The sequence below is a fragment of the Phascolarctos cinereus genome, unplaced genomic scaffold, assembly GCF_003287225.1.
Source record: "Phascolarctos cinereus isolate Bilbo 61053 unplaced genomic scaffold, phaCin_HiC Scaffold_4;HRSCAF=312, whole genome shotgun sequence".
Lineage (NCBI taxonomy): Eukaryota > Metazoa > Chordata > Mammalia > Diprotodontia > Phascolarctidae > Phascolarctos > Phascolarctos cinereus.
In genome coordinates this window covers 576,533,969-576,545,734 of record NW_027555847.1, presented here as the reverse complement: position 1 = coordinate 576,545,734, position 11,766 = coordinate 576,533,969, and positions in this window count along the sequence as shown.

The window sequence follows — 11,766 nt, the reverse complement described above, 5'->3', positions numbered from 1 at the left end:
CTAGGTATAACCAACATCTCACACTGTATACCAAGATAAGGTCAAATGGGTGCATGATTTACACATAAAGGGTGATACCATAAACAAAGCAGGAGAGCATAGAATAGTTTACCCATCGGATCTATGAATAAGAGAAGAATTTAGGACCAAACAAGATATAGAGAGCATTATGAAATATAAAATAGACAATTCTGATTATATAAAATTCAAAAGTTTTTACACAAACAAAACCAATGCAACCAAGATTAGAAGGAAAGCAGAGAGCTGGGAAATAATTTTTACAGCAAGTGTTTCTGATAAAGGCCTCATTTCTCAAACATATAAAGAACTGAGTCAAATGTATGAAAATACAAGTCATTCCCCAATTGATAAATGGTCAAAATATATGAACAGGCAGTTTTAAGATAAAGAAATCAGCTACCTATAGTCATATGAAAAAATGCTCTAAATCACTATTGATCAGAGAAATGCAAATTAAAACAACTCTGAGGTACTACTTCACACCTTATCAGATTGGCTAATATGACAGAAAAGAAAAAAATGATACATGTTAGAGGAGATGTGGGAAAATTGAGACACTAATGCATTGTTGGTGGAGTTGTGAACTGATCTAATCATTCTGGAAAGCAATCTGGAAGTATGCCCAAAGGGCAATCAAATTATGCATACTCTTTGATCCAGCAATACCATTGCTAGGTCTATATCCCAAAGAGACTAAAAAAAAAAAAAGATTCCCTTTTAAAAAAGGAAAAGGACCTACTCGTACAAAAATATTTATAGCAGCTCTTTTCGTGGTGGCTAAAAATCGAAACTGAGGAGATGCTCATCAATTGAGCAATGTCTGCACAAGTTGTGGTATATGATTGTGAAGGGATATTATTGTGCTATAAGAAATAAGAAGTAGGATGATTTCAGAAAAACCTAGAAAGACATATATGAACTGATGCGAAGTGAAATGAGCAGAAGCAGGAGAACATTGTATGCAGTAATAGCAACATTGTATGATGAAGAACTGTGAATAACTTAGCTATTCTCAGAAATACAATGATCCAAGACAATTCCAAAAGGACTCATGATAAAAAATGCTATCCACCTTCAGAGAAAGAATTGATGGAGTCTGAATACAGACTGAAGCATACCATTTTTTCTCTTCCTTTCTTTCTTTCCTTCTTTTTTCTTTCTTTGTCTTCTTGTACAAAACAAATAATGTGGCAATTTTTTGGATGATTGAACATGTATAACCTGTATCAGATTGCCTACCATCTCAGGAAGGGAGGAAAAGAAGGAGAGAATTTAGAACCGAAAAACTTCTTTTTAATGTTAAAAATTGTTTTAACATTTAATGGGGAAAAATAAAATATTTTTAAAAATAAATCAATATGCTTGGAAGCTTGAAAAACTTATTAGTGTATAATTGGGCTAAATAACTCCTAATAACTGCTTTAAATTCATCTTCATTAATGGTGTATTCACCTTTTTCATTTTTGATACCAGTGATTTGATTTTCTTTTTTTAAAAAAAATTAACCAATGTTTTATCTATTTTACTATTTTTTTCATAAAACCAACTCCTAGTTTTATTTATCAATTCAATGGTTTTCTTACATTTTATTTTATTAATCTCACTTTGATTTTCTGGATTTCCAATTTGATATTTAATTGAATATTTTTAATTTGTTATTTTTCTAGTTTTTAAAAATTACATACCTAATTTATTGATCTTCTCTTTCTCTATTTTATTGATGTAAGCATTTAGAGATATAAATTTTTCTCTGATTACTGCTTTTGTTGCATCCCATAAGTTTTAGCATGTTGTCTCATTATTATTCTCTGTAATAAAATCATTCATTGTTTGTATGACTTCTTTGACTCACACATTCTTTAAGGTTAGGTTATTTATGCTTACTGTCTTAGGGAGGAGAGGCATGAGGAAAAATTTGGAACTCAAAATTTTATTTAAAAAATAAATGTTAAAAATTGCTTTTTACATGTAATTGGAAAAATACTATATAAAGGAAAAATATATTTGGCTATTTAGCTTCCAATTAATCTTTTATCTGAATTTTCACAATCCCTTATTAAATATAATTTTATTGCATTATTATCTGGAAAATGATACATTTAATGTTGCTGCATTTCTGCATTTGACTATAAAGTTTTATATGCTAATATACAGTCAATTTTTGTAAAATTGCCATGTGCCACTGCAAAAAAGTACATTCCTTTTTATTCCCATTCATTTCTCTCCAGGTGTCTATAATATCTAGCTTATTTAAGATTCTATTTATCTCCTTGACTTCTTTCTTTTTTATTTTTTGGTTAGATTCTTCTAGTTCTGAGAAGGGAAGGTTGAAGTCCTCCACTATTATGGCTTTGCTATCTATTTCTACCAGTAATTCATTAAGCTTTTCCTTTTATAAAATTTGGATGCCATAGCATTGGTGCATATATATTTAATATTGATATTATTTCATTATCTATGATATCTTTTAACATGATGTAGTTTTCCCTGCCTTTTTCTTTTAATTAAATCTATTTTAGCTTTACCTTTATCTGAGATCATGATTGCTACCCCTATTTTTTTTACATCAGCTGAAGCATAATAAATTCTACTCCAGTCTTCTATTTTTAATCTATGTGTGTATCTTATTTTAAAAGGTGTTTCTTGTAAACAACACATTGTTGGGTTCTGGTTTAATCTATTCTGCCATCCAATTCTATTTCATGCATGAGTTTATCTCATTTACATTCAAAGTTATAATTACTAATTGTGTATTTGTCACTATCATATTTCCTTCCACTATTTATTTTTCTCTTTCTTTTACCCTATCCCTTCTCAGAAGTCTAAATTTCCTTCTTACTGCTGCCTCCCTAATCTGCACATCCTTCTAAGAGTCCCTTCCTTATCCTATACCCTTGTCCTCCTATTTCTCTGTAAGTTAAGAAAATGTTTATACCCAACTGGATGCAAATGTTATTACGTTTTTAACCCAGTTCTAATGAGAATAAGGTTCCCATAACTGCCCTTCACCCCATCCTCCCCTTCACTCTAACTGCAGTCTCCAGCCTGGTTAGGGTTATGAAGGCAGAGAGAAAGAATTTCAGTTTTCCTCCTTATCTTCCACTGAAAGTGTAAACAAATTGTCAGTGAGAGTATTACAGATATTAATTATTATATTATAATATTAATTATTAGTTAATAAATATTACAAGTAGCTCAGAGACCTACTTTAGAGATAAGCCTTCATTAGTTTATCCTATCCTTCTAAGCACCCTTTCTGTGCTATCTCACAGTAGTTTTATGGGTGACAAAGTGTTTCCCTTCCAAGTTCTCCAAAGGTAAATAATACCTTGTGCATGGTAGAAAACTTCTGAAGTGGAAGCCCCAGTGAAAACCTACCTCACTGCCTGCCAAATACAAGTTTCCCTCACTAATATAGGTTCATCCTAAGTGAATGAGCATAGAAATAATACCCATATTCATCAATATATCCAGGTGGCTACTGGCTAGTCACAGACCAGGTATCTCAGGAATGTTGAGGAGAAAGACGGAAAAAAAAGAAAGAGAAAAAGAAAAAGTTCTACCAAAAGACCACTAGCATAATTTTAAAAGTTTTAGTTTTTTAGTAGCTGCTTACCAAATGATTAGAGCAGCCTGGGGAAATTCTAATCCTGCCTGAGTCTTTCCTTGGGCTAATTCCAAGCACAGCCCCTTAATTTTATGGATACTCAGAGTCAGGGCCTGGACTATGTCTGACTTGAACCCAAGGGGACTCACCAAGTGTTTTTGCCTCATTTGATATGACCCCATGTTGGTCAGTCCCATCCATGCTCAATCATAGAATCACAGAGATTTGGTCAGTTTCCACGGTTTCAAACAGCCTTTGGAACTTGGGGCAGCCACCAAGGAATCCCACTTCTGACACCATTTTTTTTTGGGTTCATGGTAATAAACTCCAAAATATGAAATAGTTTTAGGAAGAAATGTATAAGATCATTTGGTAGAGGAAAGAAAGCTTGAAAGGAGGTGTGGCTCCCTTTTGTCAAGGCTCTGGAAGGTTTACTTTGTATGGTATTTAGACAAGGGTTCCTACATAAGAACTACATATACATAGTTAAGCAATTTTGCCGAGAGTGAAACTTGAGAGCAAGGTAGATTGAAATAAATATGGGTCACTGTAAACATCCAATAAAATTTGGGCAAACCCAAAACACCAGGGAACCCAAAATACAAGCTTGAGTAGACCCAAAACAAGACCTGGGTATAGAGACTCAAAAGAAGAATGCTTTGGGTGAATCCAGGACCCTAGGGAACCCAAAATACTTTGTCACTATCTCCAGCATTCCTAGAGAGTTGTTCTGGGTGTGTGGACAACTTTTAATCATAGAAGATTGGATTTAAACAGTATAATTTTTTCTAAAACAATATAATGAATCATTTTTCCCACACCTTATTGATCAGACCTCTTCTTCTCACATTTAGCATTACTTCCCTGTCTTCTAGGAATATTTTATTCTCTGAACTATGAACCCTACTTCTGCCATTTTTCCCCAAAGAAGTACCCATCCCAGCTGGTTAACTCTGCATTTGTCTATAGTGTTGGGAAGTCTGGAAGAGTGTTTGCTAGTCATGGCTTTGGGGGGGGGGTATTGATGAAGATAGCATGGTACAGTGGGAAAAGCACTAGTCTGGAATCACAAAACCTGGATTCAAATCCTCATTCTGTCTCTTACTACCTACGTGACTTTGAGCAGGTCACTTAACCTTTAGCTTTTTCTCTAAAAGATAAGAGTAATGCACTAGATGACCTCTGAGATCCATTCCAGAAGCTATGATTTTACAGTATGGTGGGTTAAGAGACTGCAAAGAGGCAATATACATATTCTTTTAGGCTTTATTATCCCCCTTTTTAATTCTTTTTTGTGTTCTTGTGTTCTCTTGTTTGGACTTCGGTAATTATATATGCTAAATACAGATGACATCTTTTGAAGAGCTAGATGTCCTAGCTCTCACTAGAGCAGTAAACAAAATATTGTGTCTCACATAAGGCTTTGCAAGTGTCTCACTGTCAATCTAAGAACATAGCTCCCTTCCCTCCCACCCCAATACTCACTCTCCCTAATCCTTCCCATCCTGCTTAGACACACCTGATCTAGAAGTAGCCCTGCCCACTCACTGAAAGTAACAACAGCATCAGGTAAGAGTACTCCCAGCCAAGTCCTCAGCTCCTAAAGGGATATCACCCCTCTGCCCCTCCACCCCTCCAAACCCCATTTCTCCAGGGAATGCCCCCCCCAACTCTCAGATACACTCTGCGCTGATGCAGAGGCTCAGACAACCTCCCCTGACTCAGCCCCAAGTACCAAGTGTTAGCTTTCTGAAACAGCCTCTGATTCCTGACATTGACCCTTAATTCTTCAGAGCAACACACAGCCTCAATCACCTCTCTTTAATGGACCCCATCCCATCTCTTCCCTCCTTGGGGTTTCATCCTTCAAATTAAAAATATAGGGTCCAGATGCAGCCACGTGGAGTACCTCTAACCAGAACTCTCACCAGGTAAAATCACTATCCCGTCAACCCCTTACACAGCAGCCGCAGACACTCTTCTCCTCCCACCCCACCCCCAAGCCCAGGTATTTGTGGGAAAATGGTTCCCCTTCTTCTGGCTCCTGCATTGAATTCTATATACATACATAAATGTTTCTTTTTCCTTTCTTTCTTTATGTATTCCTTTTTTCCTTCTAAATAGCTCATTTTATGGTCTGTATCAAATAGTGGGGCAGCATAGTGAAGGTAGAGAAAAAGACAAAAAGAAGGCCAAGCCATGAGGTAGAAGAATCCTTCTAGCTGGGCTTCCTGCCTTAGCACAGGAACTCTAGAGCTAGTGAAAGGAAGGGCAGCTTAGCCTGAACAGCAGCAGAGCATCTTGAAAGGCCCTGGAGGTATGAAATCGAGAGCCGCTGGGACTTAGAGGTCCAAGGGTATGCTAGAAAGTGTAGCATTCCCACAGCAGTTGATATCTCCCATTTGGTGAGAGCTATACTCCAGGGGTCACAGATCTCATAGCCATCCAGCAAAAATAAATTATATTCCCTTTTCTATTCATTATTTTCTTCGTAGATAGAATGGAAGCTGTAGGATCCTAGATCCAATATGAGGAGGCTTTCCAGGGCAATTAGTATCCATTAAAACATGGGCTCCTTAAGAGCAGGGATATTTATTTTCATCCCCAGTGCTTAGCAAGGTGTGTTGTACGTAGTAAATCCCTAACAAATGTTTTATTCGTTCAGTCATTCATTCGTGCACTGTGAGACCTTGGTGACTTGCCCAGACCCCAAATAACCTGTTGCTTCACAATAGTCTAGCGTGTTCCTTTGCTAGATCTCTTAGGGTTATCATCAGGACTTTTTATTATAAGACTAGCCGTGCTTTTAGTATGCTAGATTGTCTCCCTCCTGTGAACAGAATTTGTATTGCAACCCTGTCAAGTCTTTTCTGTTTGGTTGGTTGGGTTTTTTTTTTTAAGTGTTCGTTACCTCCCTCAGCCACCAGCTGCTTAGAGGGGCTTCAGCTGTTTCCCTCTTCCAGCCCTAAACTGTTTCACTTGACCTTGAGGAAAGACCCAGACTGTTTGGGGGCTCTACCCTTGTCCTGGCCCTCTCTCCATTTCAGGCATGGATGGAGGACAAAAAGGATTGCTTTGTGCATGTGTCTAGGCCAAAATTTGGAAATTCAGGTTTTTGCCTATGCCTTCTTTCGTTTGTCCCTATTCTTTCCCACTCTCCCTCTCCCCTGGTTATACCTCTTCAGCTGAGGGTGAGTGACTGAGTAAATATGTGGATGGATAATGGCCCTGATCGCTGCACTTCATGACCTTCTCATCTTTCATTTGCCCATTTCATTTCACTTATTCCATTCTTTATTAACCCAAGGCTTCATGATCTAAGAAGTGGCATTGCCAGTTTTCAGAGGCTGTAGAATCCACAAGGTCCATATTATATTGGTTTAGTGCCAAGTCCCTAAGAATTTGACCAAGCCCACAGAGATAGAAAGTTTCTGAGGTAGTACTGGGCCTCATCCCTCTGGCTCAAGGGCCAGGGCCTCAGCCAGTCTCTCTTCATTTGGTGCATCTCTTGCTGTCTCTGTGTCAGTTTTATTGTAATGGTTTTTCACTTTCTCCTTGATGTGATTTTCACTAATAGAATATCTCTCAGGAGACAGATATGCAGAGGTCCTCTGTTCTACCTTCAAGTAACTGGATTTACAGATTCTAGGTTAACTACCTATAGAAAAATCTTTCCTAGTATCCAGCCATGCCTGAAAGACAGAGCAAAGACAAGGGTAGGGCCCTCAGTGCTTGGAACTTTCTCCAAGGCTGAGAGAAGGAGTTTAGGGAATGGCTAAAGGCCAACCTGTCAGTTGATAGCTGCCTTTCCCTCAGTTCCATTCCAAACCTATGGACTGTCCAAAGGCCAAGTTCTAGTTCAAACACCACCCCAAGCCCCCAGTCACAAGCAAACTGGTCCCCAATTATTTCACTAGTTTGACAGGCTCCAGGCTCAAGGTCAAGGCCAATTTGAAATTTTAGTGGTGGAGACAACGAATCTGATCTTCATCGCTTCTCTTTCACTCCCCCCTTTACCCCAGACTCAATTCTATAGATGACATGAGGAGTAGAAGGAAAAAAGAATGATTAAACAAAAAGAAAGTCCATTGCTAGGGCCCAGAGCCCTGGCTTTGGAGTCAGATACCCTGGGCCCTAGGCTTCCTACCAGGGTCACTGACTCCCTGTATGTTCTTGGGGAAGTCCCTAGGTCCCCAGGGTTACCAACAAGAGGGTTATGTGGTGGTGGTGGCAGTGGCAGTGGCAGTGGCAGTAATAATAGTAAGAAATCAGAGATAAGTTTGTGGCACTTATCTTAAAATCTTAAGGCAGAGGTCAAAACCTTACAGACAAGTAGCGGCAAAATGGCAAAACCATCCTAAAAGTTCCTCAGGTCACAGCCAAGCTCTTCTCTTTGCATATCATAATGTTTTGGGTGAAAAAATGCCGAAAAGCATTTCTAATAAAGAACATGATAGTTTGAGTATTTGAAGGGCTATTAGCAGAAATATCCATTTTGCTTCACATGCTCACTGGTATTGTGGCACTGTAAACACTTAGTCATCCTGACTCCTGGTGGCTTCAAAGCTAAGCAGATGAGAGACTTCTGTCTGACAAAATAAGAAAAGCCCAAATCCCTAAGCGTGGAGCAGCACTTCTTCTCCAATTGCTCTTCTAATTATTTCTTTGTTCATGTCTCTGTATGCGTTTCTCTGGCACTGGCTGTGGCTTTCCGGCTGTCTTGCTCTTGGTGTGTGTGTGTGTGTGTGTGTGTGTGTGTGTGTGTGTGTGTGTGTATGTCTCACTCTATGTTTGTCTCACCGTGTGTATTTCTTTTTCACTCTCTAGCCATATGTTTCTCATTTTGTGTGTTTCTCTGTCTCTCTGTCTCTCTTTGTGTGTGTCTCTTGCTGTATGTGTATCTCCTTGTGTATGTCTCTCCCTATATGTCCTTCTCTCTCTCTCTCTCTCTAGCTGTGTGTGTGTGTGTGTGTGTGTCTTGCTGCATGTATGTCTCTCTCACTGTATGTGTCTCTTTCCCACTATGTATGTGTTTTTCTCTCTCTCTGGCTCTGTCTCATTGTGTGTCTCTCACTGTGTATGTCTCTTGCTCTCTGTTTGTTTCTCTTTCTGTGTATGTGTCTCTTGCTCTATGTGCATCTACCTGTCTCTCTCTCTGTCTCTATTTGTTTCTCTCTGTCTCTCTATCTTTGTCTCTGTCTCTCTGTCTCAGTCTCTCTCTCTCTTTCTCTTGCCCTCCTTTCCCCTCTCAGAGTGATGTTTGTGCTCCCTCACCCTCTCTCTCCTGTGTGTGTATACATATAGGTATACATGTGAGGTGTGTGCCTGGTTATTTACATGTTATCTCTCCCATTAGAACATCCTGTCCTTGAGGACAGAGACTATCTTCTTGCCTTTATTTATATTCTCAACACTTAGTGCAGCGCCTGGCACAGAGCAAGTGCGTAATTAATGCTTGTTGATTCATTTGAATTAGTGAAGGAAGCTTTTACATTCAGAGTACCTTACACAGATGAAATTACAAGTCCAATCCGAAAACAAATCAAAACCTCCTGTGTGTGTCAAGCACTAAGATGGTACTGACCTCCAAGCTTTAGAAGGTAGTGGAAAAATAAAGTTAGCAGTGCCCGCTTTTGTTCAATGAGTGACTCAAATGGGCAGGGTGGTGGACTCTTCCAGAGTCATCCAAGTCCAGGAGCAAGACAAAAGTCAAGATAACTAACTGGTGGTGGCCAGGGATGAAGTGGATGACCTTGGCATCTTAAATGTCTGACCAAGCTCTAAGAACTTCAGCCACCTCGATGGCCATTGTAACAAATTGTTCTCACCTACCCATTACACCAGGGGAAGTCTTTACATGCTTGGAGTAGACATCCCCCTAATTCACTGATGGGTCTGAGGCCTGTTCGTTACTCAACCTGGTTTAGCCTGTCAGCCAAGAGTTTTACCAGGGTATGGCCCCTGCACACGCTACAGCTTCTTGGAGCCACAGGTGAGAGGTGGGTGTTCAGGGAGGACTGGCACCTCTGGTGGGAGGCTTCCCAAGCTCTTTTCAGGGCTGCTCATCTGCCTTTGGTGACCACTTTTCACCCAACTCTCACTCTCCCAATGAGCTCAGTAACCCAAGGTCCCCAAAGGCCTTTAATGAGTCACCCTGTCCATTGTTGCTTGCTCCATACTAACACATTTGATATCCTGTAATGTCCTTATTTACCTGTGCTTGTCCCTCTAGTTCCTGCCTTTACAGCAAGGGGTTCTTTCTGATGTCTACCCCTAATCTTTTGAGCTTCTGGACTCAAGAAGTAGGTCAGATTTGGCTTGTACCTTAGGCAGCACTCTCTTGACTTTTCATTTTGCTTTACTTTGTTACAAGGAAGCTTTATTGTCTGTCCTTTGTTTCAGGGCTGGGGCCAGACCTTCAGAGGGGCACCAAGTCAGGCTGGGAAGTCCCAAGGTTCTTTTTGAGTTTCAGGCTGAGTCTTTCGCTCAGGCAAGCTTTTGACCCCAGCGCCTGGTGGTGGGTGGGGGAAGGCCGTGGTTCTTTCTTTTTTTTTTTCTTTCTTTCTTTCTTTCTTTCTTTCTTCTTCTTTTCTTTCTTTCTTTCTTCTTTCTTTCCTTCTTTCTTTCCTTTCTTTCCTTCTTTCTTCTTCCTTCTTTCCTTCTTTCCTTCTTTCTTCTTTCTTCTTTCCTTCTTTCTTTCTTTCTTTTTCTTCTTTCTTTCTTTCTTTCTTTCTTTCTTTCTTTCTTTCTTTCTTCTTTCTTTCTTCCTTCCTTTCTGGCAACTGGGGTTAAATGACTTACCCAGGGTCACACAGCTAGTAAGTGTCAAGTGTTTGGTCTGAGGCCGGATTTGAACTCAGATACTCCTGACTGTGTCACCTAGCTGCCCCTAAGCCGTGGTTCTTTCAAGGTTGCTTCAGCAAATATTGTTCAAGCCAACTCTTCATGACTCCGCATGCCAATGTTGTCCATGGGGTTTTCTTGGCAAACATGGTGGAATGTTGTGTCATTTCCTTCCCTCATGGATTAAGGCAAACAAAGGTTAAATGACTTGCCAAGGGTCACACAGCTAGTAAGTGTCTGAGGCTGGATTTAAACTCAGGTCTTCTCAAATTTGAGCTCAGTCCTTATCCACTGAGCCACTTAGCTTTTTGTACTTTTTGACTTGTATGGACTGATGCTGAGTGAAGTGAGCTGAACCAGGAGAACACTGTACACAATAACACAGCCACATTGTGTGATGACTAGCATTGATAGACTTAGCCCTTCTCAGCAATGCAAGAATCTAAGATATCTCCAAAGGTCTCATGATGGAAAATGCCATGCACATCCAAAGAAAGAACTATGGAGTTTGAATGCAGATCGAAGCATACTATTTGCTATTTTCTTCTTCTGTTTTATTTTCTCTTTCTTGTGGTTCCTCCAATTGTTTCTAATTCTTCCTTACAACATCACTAATGTGAATCACTAATGTTTAATAGGAATGTATATGTATAGTCTATATCAGATGGCATGCCATTTTGGGGAGGGAGGTGGGGAGAGGGGGAAGAAAAATTTAAAACTCAAAAGCTTATGGAAGTGATTGTTGATAAATTAAAATAAATTAATAAAAAAAGAAAAATGTACTTTCCCTCAACTGATAAATGATCAAAGGATATGAACAGGCAGTTTTTGGATGAAGAAATTAAAATTATCTATAGTCATATGAAAAAGTGCTCTAAATCACTATTGATTAGAGAAATGCAAAATTAAACAAGTCTGAGGTACCACCTCACACCTTATCAGATTGGCTAATGTGACACAAAAAGAAAAATGATACATGTTAGAGGGGATGTGGGAAAATGGAGACACTAATGCACTGTTAGAGTTGTGAACTGATCCAACCATTCTGGAAAGCAATTTAGAATAAAGGGCTATATAAACTATGCAGACCCTTTGATCCAGCAAAACCACTATTAGGTCTGTATCTCAAAGAGAACATAAAAAAGGGAAAAGGACCCACATGCACAAAAATATTTATACCAGCTCTTTTTGTGGTGGCAAAGAATTGGAAATTGAGGGGACGCCCATTAGTTGGGCAACGGCTGAACAAGTTGTGGTATATGAATGTGATAGAATACTATTATTCCATAAGAAAT